The following is a 15,287-nucleotide window of genomic DNA, read 5'->3' on the forward strand; positions in this document are numbered from 1 at the left end:
GCCCAAGAGTCAGAGACGATCCTAAGTTTGTTAACTTTTTTAATGATTTTACTTTCTAAATTACTAGATGAAAATAATATTTAATTCATTTTTATTAACAAAAAAACCCAGGGCTTCTTAGTTTAGTATGAATGCTATGAATTTGACATCAAAAACCCAAGTTGTTGATTCTAAACATTTCTGAATAAAAACCAGTCTGTTAACAAAAGAAATAGAAAGAGTATAACGTACAAACATCACTAGTACAAATCTGGAATAATTTTGATATATTCAGGGACATAAACTAAATGGCTAAACTTAGTTCATCTAAGAAGAAAAGCCTCTAGTGGGAAAAATGTAGAGAAAACAGACATCTTGAATTTTCTATTTTTTACCCTATCACTTTCTCTCTTCCTCTGGATGTAGGTTTATGTGATAGGAAAGATCTTGTTGACTCAGAACAAGGACAGGTTTTGTTACACATGTGGGCTAGTGGTAATGTCCGCCTCTCCCATTCCCACTTAGCTGTGGACTTCCCTGCCTTTTAAGTGAAGAGGCATCCTTGCTTAGTTCCTGAACTCATGCTGGCGAATACCAGGAACACATTTGTTATTTCAATCCCACCAATGTGACAGAATCTAGAAATAGTTTTGATGTTATTCAATCAGGATTTGTTTTGCCTAAAATGAATTTCTTGTATCTACATGTCTACTCAGTTTATATTTTCCATATAGATCTCAACAGTTTGCTCAATTGTGCCTTCATGTACTGGTAATTCCTAATTTTCTCCAGGGGTTAAATTTTTTCCTGAACTGCGTACCTAAAAAAGAACTCTAACACTTTGATTACCTTTTGGTATTGCCACAGCATAAGTTATGTCTTGTTCCTGGTATCGTCATTACCTGTTTGGAATCTTCTTCATGACTCCATAGCCTGATACCAGGATTGTATTATACACCTGATTTCAAGTCATGCCAGCTTCTTGGACCTTTGCTCTGTGTTCTCACTTGCCTGGTTGGAGTTCCTCCAACTTTGGTGGCTATTAAAACAAACCATTGGGTCTTTGGGCACTATTCTTTGTTCAGAGGGCCCTCCTTCAGAGTTGTGCCCTACAGAAATGTCAATTGTTTTCAGTTACCTCTCTTTTATGGTCCTAGTTTCCTCCTCTTGCCCACTGGCCAAGCTTCTTGTTCATTATGCTTGCTTTGAGGCCAAGCTCAGTCAACATGTAGTTGAATATGGTGACGAACATAACATAATAAAATAAAATTAAAACAAAAACAAAAAAACACATGTAGTTGAAAGAAATTTTGAGTTATAGTTCTCAGTGCTTGATAAAAGCATAGGAAGGATATATGTTTTTGAATCATAGACATACTAGTAGAATTATTGCCTCTAAGAATTTCCCAAGGTATGGCAACCTCCCATCATTTGTGATATGAGATTGTCTGATATGAATTCAGGAGGGAAAAAAAAAAAGATTTCTTGGGGAACCTAGCCATCAGAAAGTATCTTTGCCTTTGGACTTGTGTTGGGGGAATGATGGACCTGGTGCACACGGTTATTCCTATTTTTGAGAGGCCAACACAAACCTGTATTCACCCCCTTGCTGAGTGGTTTTTGCTGTTTTATGCTACATAGGATCTTTTAAGAATGGAATGTTTTGTGCTCCAGCTCATTCTCCACTCTGCATTTTTCAGTGCATACCTGGAGTAAAAGAAAGCAAGTCATGACTACAATTTGTATTATTCTTTTATAATATTCCATTAGCATTGTTGTAATGCCATTTTTCTTGGCTACAGATGTAACAACAGCATTTCTACTTTATGTCTACCTACTCTTTGACTGACAGTCTCAAGTTTTTACTAAATGATTCCCAGTAGGTTTACATAGTCTTACATATTCAGCCTGAAACAAAGCCACAGTAGCACCCCTTATTTGTGAAACCAAATATATCCTCATGTGCTTCTATGCACCTTTGCATGCAGCTTCCTGTTACTACAATGTAACAATTAGTGTGAAATCCATTCCTCTTTTTCTTTTCTTCTTTTTTTTTTAACCTGTTTTATTTATTGACCTTGCATACTTTGACCTACTGTGTGGACTATGTTCCCTTTCCATTTATCACGAGGAGCCATTTTCAAATAAATTTCTCTGGACCTAGACTTTCTTTCCTTACTTTTCTTATTGTAACTGGTTGTTCAACAGCCAGTCATCCTTAAGCTTGTTTCATAGAGCTTTCCAGCAGAAAACCTGTAAGATTATTTAGGTGCTTTATGTGTCACTGCCTTCTAAATTATAAAATCCACTAATTTTATTTACAAGTGAAAAAAAATGAGCCTCAGAGAGTTTAAGTGACTTCTCCAAGGCCAAATCACTAGCAAATGATAAAAACAGATGTAAACAAGCATCTTCTGATTTTAAATCCAATCTTTTTTGGTGAAACTATGCATTAATAGATAAGTATTATTTCATTGGCAGGAAAGAGTAAAAACATGAATTTGTAAGCACTCATTGACTTTTTAGGTGGTCATCTTATATAGCTGCTCTACTCATTGAAGGGTGGCAGCAAAACCTTAGACTGTCATCCATAACTGTCTTCAATTCCATCATGGTTCTTCTTTTCTGAGGTCTTGATCTAATTAAATTGTCCTCACCCTGTTAAAGTATGCTTAGAGGTCATTTGATGAGGTTTAGTTGAAGAAGAGGAGAAAATAAGGGACTAATTATCTGACATAACAGTATAACAGGTATTTTTTTTGTTGACACATAATTTGAAAGTTAAACCATTCCTAGAAAGAGCAAGAGACATTTTAATGTGAAGTAAAGGGAATCCTGCTGGGAAAAGAATCTCTTTACATATAAATCTAGAACTTAAAAATCCAAACAAAAGTTTGAATTTTAAATTTCTCTTGTTTTTACTGTAGTCTTTACAAAGCGAAGTACTACTGGGAAAATAAAAAAAATTATGATCTATTTATTTATATATTTGATTATAGTACAAGTACAGATATAAGGGTTCAGCCAACACTAGAATTTTAGAGGAATTAATTTCATTGAATATATATTTATTTTTTGATTAAATAAAAACTTTCTGTGAAAATCTGAACAAAACTATAGATGAATACTGTTTATTAAACCAAAATTTTTATGAGACTAAGTTATGAGCTGGGCTTAGTTCTGGACAGATTTTTAAGGTTTTTAACTGCTTAGGTGTAGTATCCTGCTAGTGGCTCAAGTTAAAATTAAAATGAACACAATATTATGGTCAGTGTGATTATTATTACTGAAATTGCTTTATCTTCAGATTGGAAACTTTGGAGAAGTAATCTAATCTTCCTATTCTTTAGATTTGGTATCAATTTTTTTTTAAAGTTTTAGTTATTTATTTGGGGGGGGCAGAAGGAGAGGGAGAGAGAATCTCAAGTGGACTCTGTGCTGAGCATGGAGGCTCAATCTCATGACCCTGAGATCACGACTTGAGCCGAAATCAAGAGTCAGACGCCCAACCGACTAAGCCACGAGGTGCCCCATACACCACCTTAACATATATATTTTTATGTGTATATATATATGTATATATATATTTCTTTCTGAAATTGCTATTACACTCATTGTTTTCTCATAGCCACCTTTAACTCATATTCATTCTCTGATCACTTTAACTTGATCACAGCAGTAACTTTTTAACTGATGTCCCTGCTTCCAGCCTCTCTTCTTCAAACCTATCTTTCATACTGTTGTCAGCTTAAGCATGCTAACATGTCACTTTCTTCATGTCACTCGATTAAAATAATCAATAATTTATAATGAGTTTAGGTATCTATAAAAAACCAGGTGGTAATATTGAAAAGTGGGCTGTGAAGTTCAGGAAAGAGGAACTGCCAAAGAGATAATTAAGGGTTATACAGAGTTAGAAGAGAATCAATATCAAAGAGGTGAGTGTGAAAATAGGAATTAGAAAATTAAACTGAGAAAGGATGGCTCTAGAATCATGGCTTGCAAAATTTCATTATGGCTTGTAATGAGAAATACATTTTATATTTTGGCCAGGTATACAAATGCACAATAACCCATCTACACACACACACACACACATACAACCTGAAACAAATGTCACCAAATAATATTATAATCAGTGTGATGCATCAGATGTTTTCAAGTCAATTCTCTTTTATTTTATTTAAAAAAACGCAAATTTGTGGTGGTAATCCACTAATTGAGTTCACAAGTGAGTCTTGACCTGTACTTTGAAAAATATTCCTACAGAAGAAAGTAGCTGCAAGTGTGCTGTTAAGACCCGAGAGGAAAGAGTTTTAAGGAGTTTTAAGCATTTTAAGGAGATTAATCTAGGGAGTCAAAGGCAGCAGAGAGATTAAGATAATGGTTAAAAGACCTCAGTTGGCTTTAACAATCATAAAATAATAATGAAGGGGTGACTGTTGCAATGCTGATCTCAGTGATCAAATGTGGAATAAAACCAGATTGGGAAGGGCTAAGAAATTATCAGGTGAGGATGGCTGTGTCCCTAAAAGAAAATTGAAAAAGGCTTGAGGATATTGTTTACCTTCACTTTACCTAAAGAAGTAGGTTCACAGAGGATAAGAAATTTACCCACCCTTGCACAGGTGGTGGTAACAGAACCAGCATTCAGATCAAGCTAGCTCTGAAGCCTAAGCTTTCCCCATCAAATCACAAGAGGGCGTGACTGATGAAGACCATGGTGGGATTGATGCTTTGCCTAATATCATGTCCTCCATTAATGTTTCTCTGTTCATGTAGCCACATCCTCCTTTTGAGCATCTATTGTGGCGTATTTGTTGTACTCAGTAGACAGTTTTCAAATACTGTCTTTTATCATAATTAATTACATGTCTCATATGCCCCACCAGGTTTTAAGTTGCATTTCAGCAGAAATAATGTCCGATTCTTTAACTTTTTTGGTGACTGTGGTCAGGGACTGGATATGGTGTGTTAATCCATCACTCCCAGCACTTAGAATAAGACCTTGCACTTAGAATATATTAGATAAACATTTGTGGATTTGTTGAATAAGCAAAAACATGAGTTGCTGCCTACCCTTTGAAAAGACTGTTGCTTTAGAAATCAACATATATTGGTTATTTTATAAGTAGGGTGATTGGCCACAAGCTATATGACTAATATATAATATTAAACTCTTCACTAACCTTTCTAATTTTTTCACGGATTTTGTAGACATCTTTCAAAGCAACATAATCTTTATCTTTTCCGTTTTGTTTCTGAAAGTACCTCTAACTCACCTTAGTTAAGGAGAAGCAGTAATTTTTCTTTTTAATGAGCCAAGTGATACACTATTGTCCTGCTTTTCTACCTTCACCATTCTTTCCTCTCAATTGGAGAAAATCTGTTCTAAGAACCTAACAACTCAGAAAATGTCTCTTATAAATATCCTGACAATTACAGCAATTTTTCATTTTGTGTGTGTGTGAAAAATCTGGTGATAATTAGATATACTAAACCTGCAACTTTGTTTCTTTTAGTATTGTGTTTTACTTTAGTGTTTTTATAGGAGCTGCAAAATTTTATAGACTACATATATCTTAACACTTGCAGCTCTGAATTAATTTGTCTGCAATTAAAACATTTCTTGTTCTATGAATTTTGTAAGCTAGCTCCATTAAGCCAAGTCAAGTTTAGTATGGTTTCTTAAACAAAGGTCCAGTGTATCTTTTACATTCTTAACTCTCTTCCTAAGAAATTGCCTCTTTTTGAAGGTATGGGAAGAAAACTATTAGAGACCATACTTTTGTTGAGAAGCGGCATCTTTGAAGTGAAGGCACTATTTGGCTTTAAAACAATTCTTTCTTAGGAATTTTGTATCCTGTTGATATTGGAGGTATTTCTCATCTTTGAATAAAAAGTGGAGATTTCTGCACTAACTAGAGAGGAGTCCATATGGCATTGTTCTGGGTACCCATTGTAAATGAGAAGGGAAACTTTCACCACGCTGGAGCCCTTGATGTTCTGCAAATGAAGGAGGAGGACGTCCTCAAATTCCTTTCAGCAGGAACTCAGGTGTCACAACCTTGACTTCCAAATGGAACAGGATTTTTTTTTTAAAGATTTTATTTATTTGAGAGGGAGAGACAGAGATAGCGAGAGAGAGCACAAGTGGGGAGGAGAGGGAGAAGCAGACTCCCCGCTGAGCAGGGAGCCCAGATGGGGCTTGATCTGGGACCCGGAGATCATGACCTGAGCCAAAGGCAGACGCTTAACTAACTGAGCCACACAGGTGCCCCTGGAACAGGATATTTACAAAAGGGAAAATGATGGCGTCTGCATCATAAATCTGAGGAGAACATGGGAGGAGCTTCTGATAGCTCCTACCGTTGTTACCATTCAAAACCTGGCTGATGTCAGTGTCATATCCTCTGGGAATACGGGCCAGCGAGCTGTGCTAAAGTTTGCTGTCGCTGCTGGAACCATTCCTGTTGCTGGCCGCTTCATTCCTAGAATCTTCACTCACGAGATCCAGGCAGCTTTCTAGGATTGTAACTTCTGGTAGTAGCTGATCCCAGGGCTGATTACCAGGATCACAGAAGTCTTATGTTAACCTCCCTACCGTTGCTCTGTGTAACACAGACTCTTTTCTGCAGGATGTGGACATTGTGATCTCTTCTAAGAAAAAGAGCTCAGTGGGTCGGATGTAGTGGCTGCTGGTCCGGGAGTTTCTGCGCATGCGCAGCACCATCTCCCATGAACGCCTGGGGGAGGTCGTGCTTGATCTTTCCTTCTACAGAGATTCCGAGAAGATTGATAAGGAAGAGCAGACCACTGCGGAAAAGACTCTGACCAAGGAGGAATTTTGGGGTGACTCGTGAATTTACTGCTACTCAACCTGAGGTCGCAGATGCAACTGAAGGCGTGCAGTGCCCTCTGTGTCTACTCACCATTTCTTTGAGGAAGACTGGAGCGCTCAGCTCAGCACTGAGATGGCTCTGCAGACCCTACCACTCAGGCCTCTGACCGGGTAGGAACAACCACTGAATTGTCTTAAGCTATTCTTTCACATACTTGTAAACACAAAGTGGTAACAAGGTTGACAGGAAACAAACTTAATAAAAAAAAAAAAAAGGAAAAGTCCACTTATTAAGTGCCTGCTCTGTGCTATTTACTAGGCTAGGACCTTTACATTAAATATATCTCTAAAAATTAATGCATTTTTCAGTATAATAGAGAAATAGAAAAATATGTACTTTTCTATATAGAAAAAATGTATTTATTTACTTTTAAAAGATTTTATTTATTTATTTTAGAGAGAGAGCATGAACAGTGGGAAGGGGCAGAGGGAGAGAGAGAGAAGCAGGCTCCCCGCTGAGCAGGGAGCCCCACGGGGGCTCAATCCCAGGACACTGGGATCATGACCCTAGCCAAAGGTAGACACTTAATCAACTGAGCCATCCAGGTGCCCCTATATAGAAAAAAATTTAAACTATAAAGTGTGTTAAGTGAAAAATATCTTCTTTAGCCCCAGTCTCCCAGCCACACTTTTGTTTTCTTAGAGTTAAACTTCATTTTCTTGAGCATTCTTCCAGAAATAGTCTATATGTGTTAGATATAAAATTGGGTCTTTTTCACTACAAAGTTTTTACTCTTTCCATAAATTGTGCCTCTCCAAAATATTATTTATTGAATTCTTTTTGTTATTTTATTATGTTATGTTAATCACCATACATTACATCAATCTCCAAAATATTATTTAATATATTTGGTTTGCATATCTTAGCATCAAAACTAAGGAAGAAAAATATGGGCTAATGTGATTATCTTTCAAATTTTTGTCTGTTTGGGGTTACAAATTGTTTAGCCTATGCAGAATCTGCGAGCAGTGGAAAGTGCATATACGTTGGTATGCTGTATGGACTAGGCTAAGCTAGCCTTTGGCCCATTAGTTGGGACTCTAGAAAAGTTGTTTGAATTCTTGGAACTTCAGTTTCCTTTACTGTAATTTGACTGTTCAGTATTATAGCCCCAGGGTAGGAGGATTATCTCTGGGTCACATGTCCCAGGTCATGAATCTTGGCTCTATCACTTTTGCCACTGAGAAAATTACTTAACCTTTCTATGTCTTACATTATTTATCCCTGTTATAGGGATACCAGTAACTACCTTATGGATTTATTGAAAAATAAATGACAAAATACATGTGCTCTGCTGACTTGTAGTATCAAATGCTCTTTGATAATTTTTACTCCTTGTGTTGATTAAATTAGATAATACCTGCAAAATACTTGGCACATAGTTAATAGTCAACAAAATTCCCTCTTTTCCCTGTAAATCAGTAATGAGTTGCTTTATAAATCAAACACTGTGTAATTTTACATTGGGGATTGATAATGTTCCATTTGTTTTTTTTGTATGTGAAGTTAAGACAACAGGAAATTGATTTAATATAAAGTTTAGATTAGATATTCCTTTCTTATTCATTGTTTCATGAGAAAGGTGGTCATGATGCCATAAGAATTTAATGGTTAGGGCTTGATCTTTGGCCATGAAATTTTTGTTTTATTGCATATACATGGGGAAGAGTGGGGAAGGGAGAATATTTTCTTGTGCAGATTATGGGAGGAGATGTACTTAATAGTCAAATAGTCAACATATGTAGAAGGGTGACAAATGGATTATCTTAGTTGTACCCCTTAGGGGAAGAAATGTTTTGTTCAGACAAAACCTTCAATAAGCCTCTGGGTGGGGAGCTGAGAGCCAAAATTGAGGCTTGTAAGGTTCAGGAAAAAAGGCTGCAAAGTACTCAGCAATAGGAGTTGAGAGAGGAGGAAACATAACTAGATTTTAAAAATTTCAGTTGCAGGAAGGTTAAGGGAGTTTTTTGAAAAACAATTGATTTTATGTGGTTTGTGTTTCTGTAGCATAATTTTCTGTCTTCAGGAAAATCTAATGCATAAAAGTAATTTGGTGGAAATCCAGGAAAACAAGTAAATTTCATGTGGGTTTATGCTGCATGAATAGGACACATATGAGAGAAATGATAAAATGGTTTCCACACTGAATTATTTTAATATGCAGAGAGATGGAGATGACCATGACAACCACCCCATCCTTGCTGTGCATTCAAATCTAGGGGAAGGATTGGCTCTAACAATCAGTGGAATGGGAATTTGCATCTGTAATTTGGATATTAAGAGGAAGGGAGATCCCAGTTGATATCTGGGTTATAGTTAATGAGAAAAATATTTCTAAATGCCTACAGTATTGGTTTTATTACTCCCACAACAAATTTAGTGGTCTAAAACAATACAAATTTATTAACTTACATATTTGTAAGTCAGAAGTTTGACATGGGTCTTGCTGGGTTAAAACTAAAGGATGGGCAGGGCTGTGGCCCTTTCTGGAAACTCTAGGGGAGAATCTGTTTCCTTGCCTTTTCCAGCTTCTAAAGACCACCCACATTCCTAGGCTAGTGGCCCCCTTCCAACATCTTCAGAGCCAGCAATAATGGGTGGAATCCTTTTTGTATCTCAACTCTCTGACCCTCTTTCCATAGTCCCCTTCTCTGACTAGAGCTAGAAGTAGTTTTTAGCTTTTAAGCACTCATGTAATTATGTTGGGCCCACTTAGATAATCCTGGATGATCTCCCATCTCCAGATACTTAATCCAGCCACCTCTGCAAAGTTTCTTTTGCCATATAAGCTAACATATTCATAGATTTCTGAAGTGAGGACAGGGACATTTGGGGGGGAGCACCAATATTTTGCCTACCACATATACAAAAGCTGAAATAGTAGAGAATGAGTGTATCATGTACTTAATATTACTGTTTAATTTAGGGAGAACCTTAGTGTTTATTTTAATAATACCTTAATACCATAAGTATGAAAACAATAACTATTACTCTGTCAATGATGATAGCTCTGCAACAAACCTGTTAAAGTCTGTTTTCCCAACTAGGAGGAAATGCTGCCCTTTCTACTCAAGCAATTGTGTTATTGTACATGGTACACCTTCACTGTGGAGGAAGAACAGAAACATTTTGGGGAGTTTTCTCTTTTATGGAGCTCGCCCTGAGGTGTATTCAGTTCAGTGAATTAAAACATGGTGCACTGTTTCCTACAGCGATACTTTTACAAATGGTGATTAGGTGCTGAAATACCATTAATATTATACTTCAACTAAATTCTAGGTAAAATATGCATACATGGGCTTGCTTGCCTAGAAGCATAATATTATTTTTTCCAGGAAAAACCGTGCATTTCTTCACAATTGCATTGTAAACAAACACAAGTTTCTTGTCGGTTAACACCCTGCATTTATAGTCCCTGTTTGTGAGTGAAAAGGGAGACATGAACAGGAGCTGGGGCAGTGCAGGATAATGGGACTAGCCCTTGGGTGGGAGGATGCTACCCCGACTTCAGGTTCTACTACTGAATAGCTGTGGGAGGAAATTGGACCAGATAATACCCAGGCTCTTCTAGGTGGGGCATTCTAGGCTTCTATTTCATTTCTTTACTAGCAGAAATCAGAAGTAGCTTTTAACTCTATGATGTAGTAAAAACCTTAGGCTTCTCATTGAGGTTTTGATTTGGATTTCCCTGATGCTGAGCGCTGTTGAGCACTTTTTCATGTGTCTGTTGGCCATCTGGATGTCTTCTTTGGAAAAATGTCTGTTCGTGTCTTCTGTCCATTTCTTGTTTGGATCATTTGTTCTTTGGGTGTTGAGTTTAAGAAGTTCTTTATAGATTTTGGATACCAGCCCTTTATCTGATATGTCATTCGTAAATATCTTCTCCCATTCTGTCGGTTGTCTTTTGGTTTTGTTGACTGTTTCTTTGGCTGTGCAAAAGCTTTTTATCTTGATGAAGTCCCAATAGTTCATTTTTGCCCTTGCTTCCCTTGACTTTGGCGATGTTTCTAGGAAGAAGTTGCTGCGGCTGAGGTCAAAGAGGTTGCATAGATCAATCAGAGAAAGACGTGTATCATATGATTTCACTGATATGAGGAATTCTTAATCTCAGGAAACAAACTGAGGGTTGCTGGAGTGGGGGGGGCGTGGGAGGGATGGGGTGGCTGGGTGATAGACATTGGGGAGGGTATGTGCTATGTGAGCACTGTGAATTGTGTAAGACTGTTGAATCACAGACCTGTACCTCTGAAACAAATAATACATTATATGTTAAAAAAAAAAAGAAGATAGTAGGAAGGGAAAAATGAAGCAGGGGAAATCAGAGGGGGAGACGAACCATGAGACTATGGACTCTAAGAAACAAACTGAGGGTTCTAGAGGGGACAGGTGGGGGGATGGGTTAGCCTGGTGATGGGTATTAAAGGGGGCACGTATTGAATGGAGCACTGGGTGTTATACACAATGAATCATGGAACACTACATCAAAAACTAATGATGTAATGTATGGTGATGAACATAACATAATAAAATAAAAAAAATGAAAAAAAAAAAAAAGATCCGGTAGTAAATCCCTACAAAAAACAACAACAACAACAACAAAACAAAACAAAAAACCTTAGGCTTCGTGAACAGCTGTTGTTGCAAACTCGCCTGTCTTCAAGATAAGTGTTAGGGACAGCTCCTCCACAGATCACCTGCCTTCTGTCTTACACTTAAAAAGCACCACCATCTTCATGCCATGATCTCTGGTACCAGGACTTTCAAACACATCTAAGGGCATATGGATGATTCTGGAATGTATTTTTTTTTTCTTAAAGTGGAATTAGGCCCTTGATTGTATTGGGAAGCATAGCTATTAAGAATTGAATAATTAAGCCTAAATGAAGAAGTTGAGCTATCATTATCATTTGACAAGCAGTTTTGAATATTTCCCATGTGTCAACTACACTATTTTGGCTAGCCAGTAAATGGACACAACCTCTGCCCTTGTGGCTTGTACGTATTAATGGAGTAGGAAATTAAAAAAAAAAATTAGCAAAAAGAATTAAAACATATAGTATGTAAGGAGGTGGTAAGAAGGAGATGACAGCAGAAAACAGCAGGATAAGGCAGATAAGATTTCAGTGAGTTTCACAATTTAAAATGGGAGGGGCAGATCAGCCTTCATAGGAAAGGTGAATTCTGAGTAAAGACTTGAAAAATGTAAAGGAAGTAGCACATGGATATCTGGAAAACTGTCCCAGGCAGAGAAAATAGTTGCTGAATGGCCTAACTAAGATGGGAGCATGTCTGGTGTTTTCTAGAAAGAACTTGGAAGCTGGTGTGTCTGAAGTTACAAAACTGGAGGTTAATAGGAAATGTGGTCATAACCATATCATGTAGAGATTTGTTGGCTGTTGTTAAGAGTTTGATTTATACTCCAAACAAAATGCTAATAATTCAGTTTCCTGAGCAGAAGAAAGACAAGACCTGATTTCCTTGTCATCATGCTTATCCTGGTGGCTGTGTTGAGAATGGACTGTTGAAGGCAAAGGATGAAGCGAAGAAAACAGGAAGCTGTTGCAGTAACACCCATAAGAGAAGATAGGGGCTTGGATCAGCATGGCAAAGTGGAGGTGGTGAAAAGTGGTCAGATTCATGATATATTTTGAAGATAGAGGCAATATGATTTCCTGACTTATGTACCATTGTGTGATAGAGAAAGAGAGAAGTCAAGAATGACTCTGAAATTTTTGGCCCAAGCAACTCAAAGGATAGAGATCCAAAAGACTGGAATTCAGTTTGGAAAAATTAAGTTCAGAATGTCAAGTAGACAGTAAGAAATATGATTTGGAATTCAGACTTATCTCTGTATCAAGATATAAATTCTGGAATCATTGGCAAGCAGAAGATATGGAAATCTACAGGACTAGATATAAATCACCAAAAGAATAAGGGGGAGAGAGAGAGAAGACCAAGGACTGAGTCTTGGAGCACTCCAATGTTAAGAGGTTGGAAAATGTAGAAAGATAAATAAAAGGACCAAAAAGGAGCAGTTGTGATAGAGGAAAACCAAGAGAATCTGTTGGAAACCAGAAGGATGAACATATTATCAGGAGGAGGGAGTTTTCAAATTTATTTAGTAGATCAACTAACATCAGGACTTAGACCAGTGGGCAAGCAGTATAGAAATGATTGGTTACTTTAATAAAAGCAGTTTCAATGGAGGGGTTAAGTGGTTTAAGAGAGAATGGGAAGAAAGGAATTGGATACCATGAATATGGATAACACTTTCAGGGAATTTTGATGCCCAGAGGAGTAGCAAAACAGGTTGAAATGGGGTAAAGAGAATGTTTTTGGAAGGGGAAAATAAAAGTGTATCTACGTGTGCATGAGAAAAATCTAGTTGAGAGGAGAAATTGATAATTTTGGCTAGAGAGGGGAGAATTGCTGAAGTGGTGTCTTTAGGTAGGTAAAAGGGATGTGAACTAGTGTACAAGTGAGAGATTGACTTAAATTAGGAGTGCAGGGACTAGATCTGGAGCAGTGCTGGGCAAACAGAGAATATGAGCTGTACATGTAATTTTCTTCTTTTCTAGTAGCCACCTTTTAAAAATAAACAGATGAATTAATATATTTGTCTAATATACTCAAAATATTATTGATTCAACATGTAATAACATAAAAATTATGAATGAGTAATTTTCTTTATTTTGTATAAGATCTTCAAAATCCTGTGTGTATTTTATATAATGGGCATTTTAGTTTGGTCACTAAATTTTTATCAGAAATACTTAATTGCTTTTTAGATTTCAAAAAATGTAGTGTATAAAAGTACTTTTATATATATGCAAGTGTTCAGACGTAACTAAAATTGCCAATAAATGAATTGAGTAATTTTAAATTTAAATTTATATCAAGTAAATTTAAGTAAGATTATTTAGTTTTTCAGTTATACTAGCCACATTCAAGTGCTCAATGGCCACATGTGACTAATGGCTAAATTAGGCAGTCTCAGGCAGGGTGGCAGAGGATAGTGAAACAAATGCTGGTAGGTAGGTAGATATGGTGAGCAGGTCTTAGGAATTTTCTTTTGAGTGTCCTAATTTTCTTAGTAAAGTTGGAAGCAATATCTTCAGCCTGGGATGAATGTACTAGTCTGGACCACATCAGGACATAGAATCTAACTCAGTTGGTTCAAGAATCTTACTAACGTTTTGGAAAGATTCCGGAAATCACAAAGGAAACAAACACCATCAGGAAGCTGTTTCACTTCTAGGCCTAAATGGGGAAAGGGAAGGAAACAGCGGTAAGCAGAGGCACTGTCCTCTTCTGAAGCTGTATATTTAGAAGGATGAAGCAAATGGTAGAAACATAGTCTGTGGCAGAAAAGGGAGCAGGAAGGAGCTACCATGACTCCTTTCTTTGGCACTTTGATATCTTGCTAAAAACTGCCACTGGCAAACTTTGGGTCAATTTATAGGGTCAATTCCCAGAGGGCAGAGCAGAGAGGGGTAGAACATGTATCCTAGGGGTAGGAGCAGATGGAGACACTGGCAATTTTGGAGAAGAAGTGTAGGTTTGAGGAGAGAAAAGTTGTGCAGTAGTCATCTAGGGAAATGAGAGAGTAAATGAACTAGAGAAATATAAAGACTATATGGGTGTCTTAATATTTTTTTCACTCTCCTTTCAATAAATATTTATTAAGTGCCTACTGCATACAGTGATAGAGCACCTTGACTGTCTAAGCCATGGGGACAGAGTATTAAATAGACAAAGCTCTTTTTTATCCTACCAGTGGGGGACATGGCTAATAAACAAGTGAACAAATAAAAGACAACCTTAGATAGTGATGCATTCCATTTAGACAATTATAGTATTTTGTAGGGATTGAGGCTACCCCAGATTGTCAGGAAGGACTTCTTTTAGCAAGTTATATTTGAACTTGTATCTGAATAACGTGAAGGAAGCAACAAGGTGAAGATCTGGGGAAGAATATTCTTGACACATTAAGTGCCAAAGGCCCTACGACAGGAAAACTCTGATGTCTTGGTGAGAAAAGAGTTAACAGTGTGGCTGGATGGGAGGTACTGAATTAAGAGAAGTGCCATGCACATGAGATTGGAGAGATCAGATGGCATGTGAAGATCTTTTTGTTGTTGTTAAATGTGAAGACTTTGAAGGTTTTTTTTTTTTAATTTTATTATGTTATTTAATCACCTTACATTATATCATTAGTTTTTGATGTAGTGTTCCATGATTCATTGTTTCCATATTACACCCAGTGCTCCAGTCAGTACCTGCCCTCTTCAATACCTGTCACCAGGCTAAGCCATCCTCCCACCCCCCTCCCCTCTAGAACCCTGTTTGTTTCTCAGAGTCCATAGTCTCTCATGGTTCGTCTCCCCCTCCAATTTCCACCCCCCT

At 37.2% G+C, this 15,287-nt stretch overlaps 1 pseudogene; it reads left to right on the forward strand.

Moving 5' to 3' along the window:
- The first annotated feature begins 5,916 nt into the window (after positions 1-5,916).
- LOC123324079 lies at positions 5,917-7,018 on the forward strand (annotated as a pseudogene).
- Positions 7,019-15,287: the final 8,269 nt, after the last annotated feature.

This window comes from Neomonachus schauinslandi, chromosome 2 (genome assembly GCF_002201575.2).
Source record: "Neomonachus schauinslandi chromosome 2, ASM220157v2, whole genome shotgun sequence".
NCBI classification, from domain to species: domain Eukaryota; kingdom Metazoa; phylum Chordata; class Mammalia; order Carnivora; family Phocidae; genus Neomonachus; species Neomonachus schauinslandi.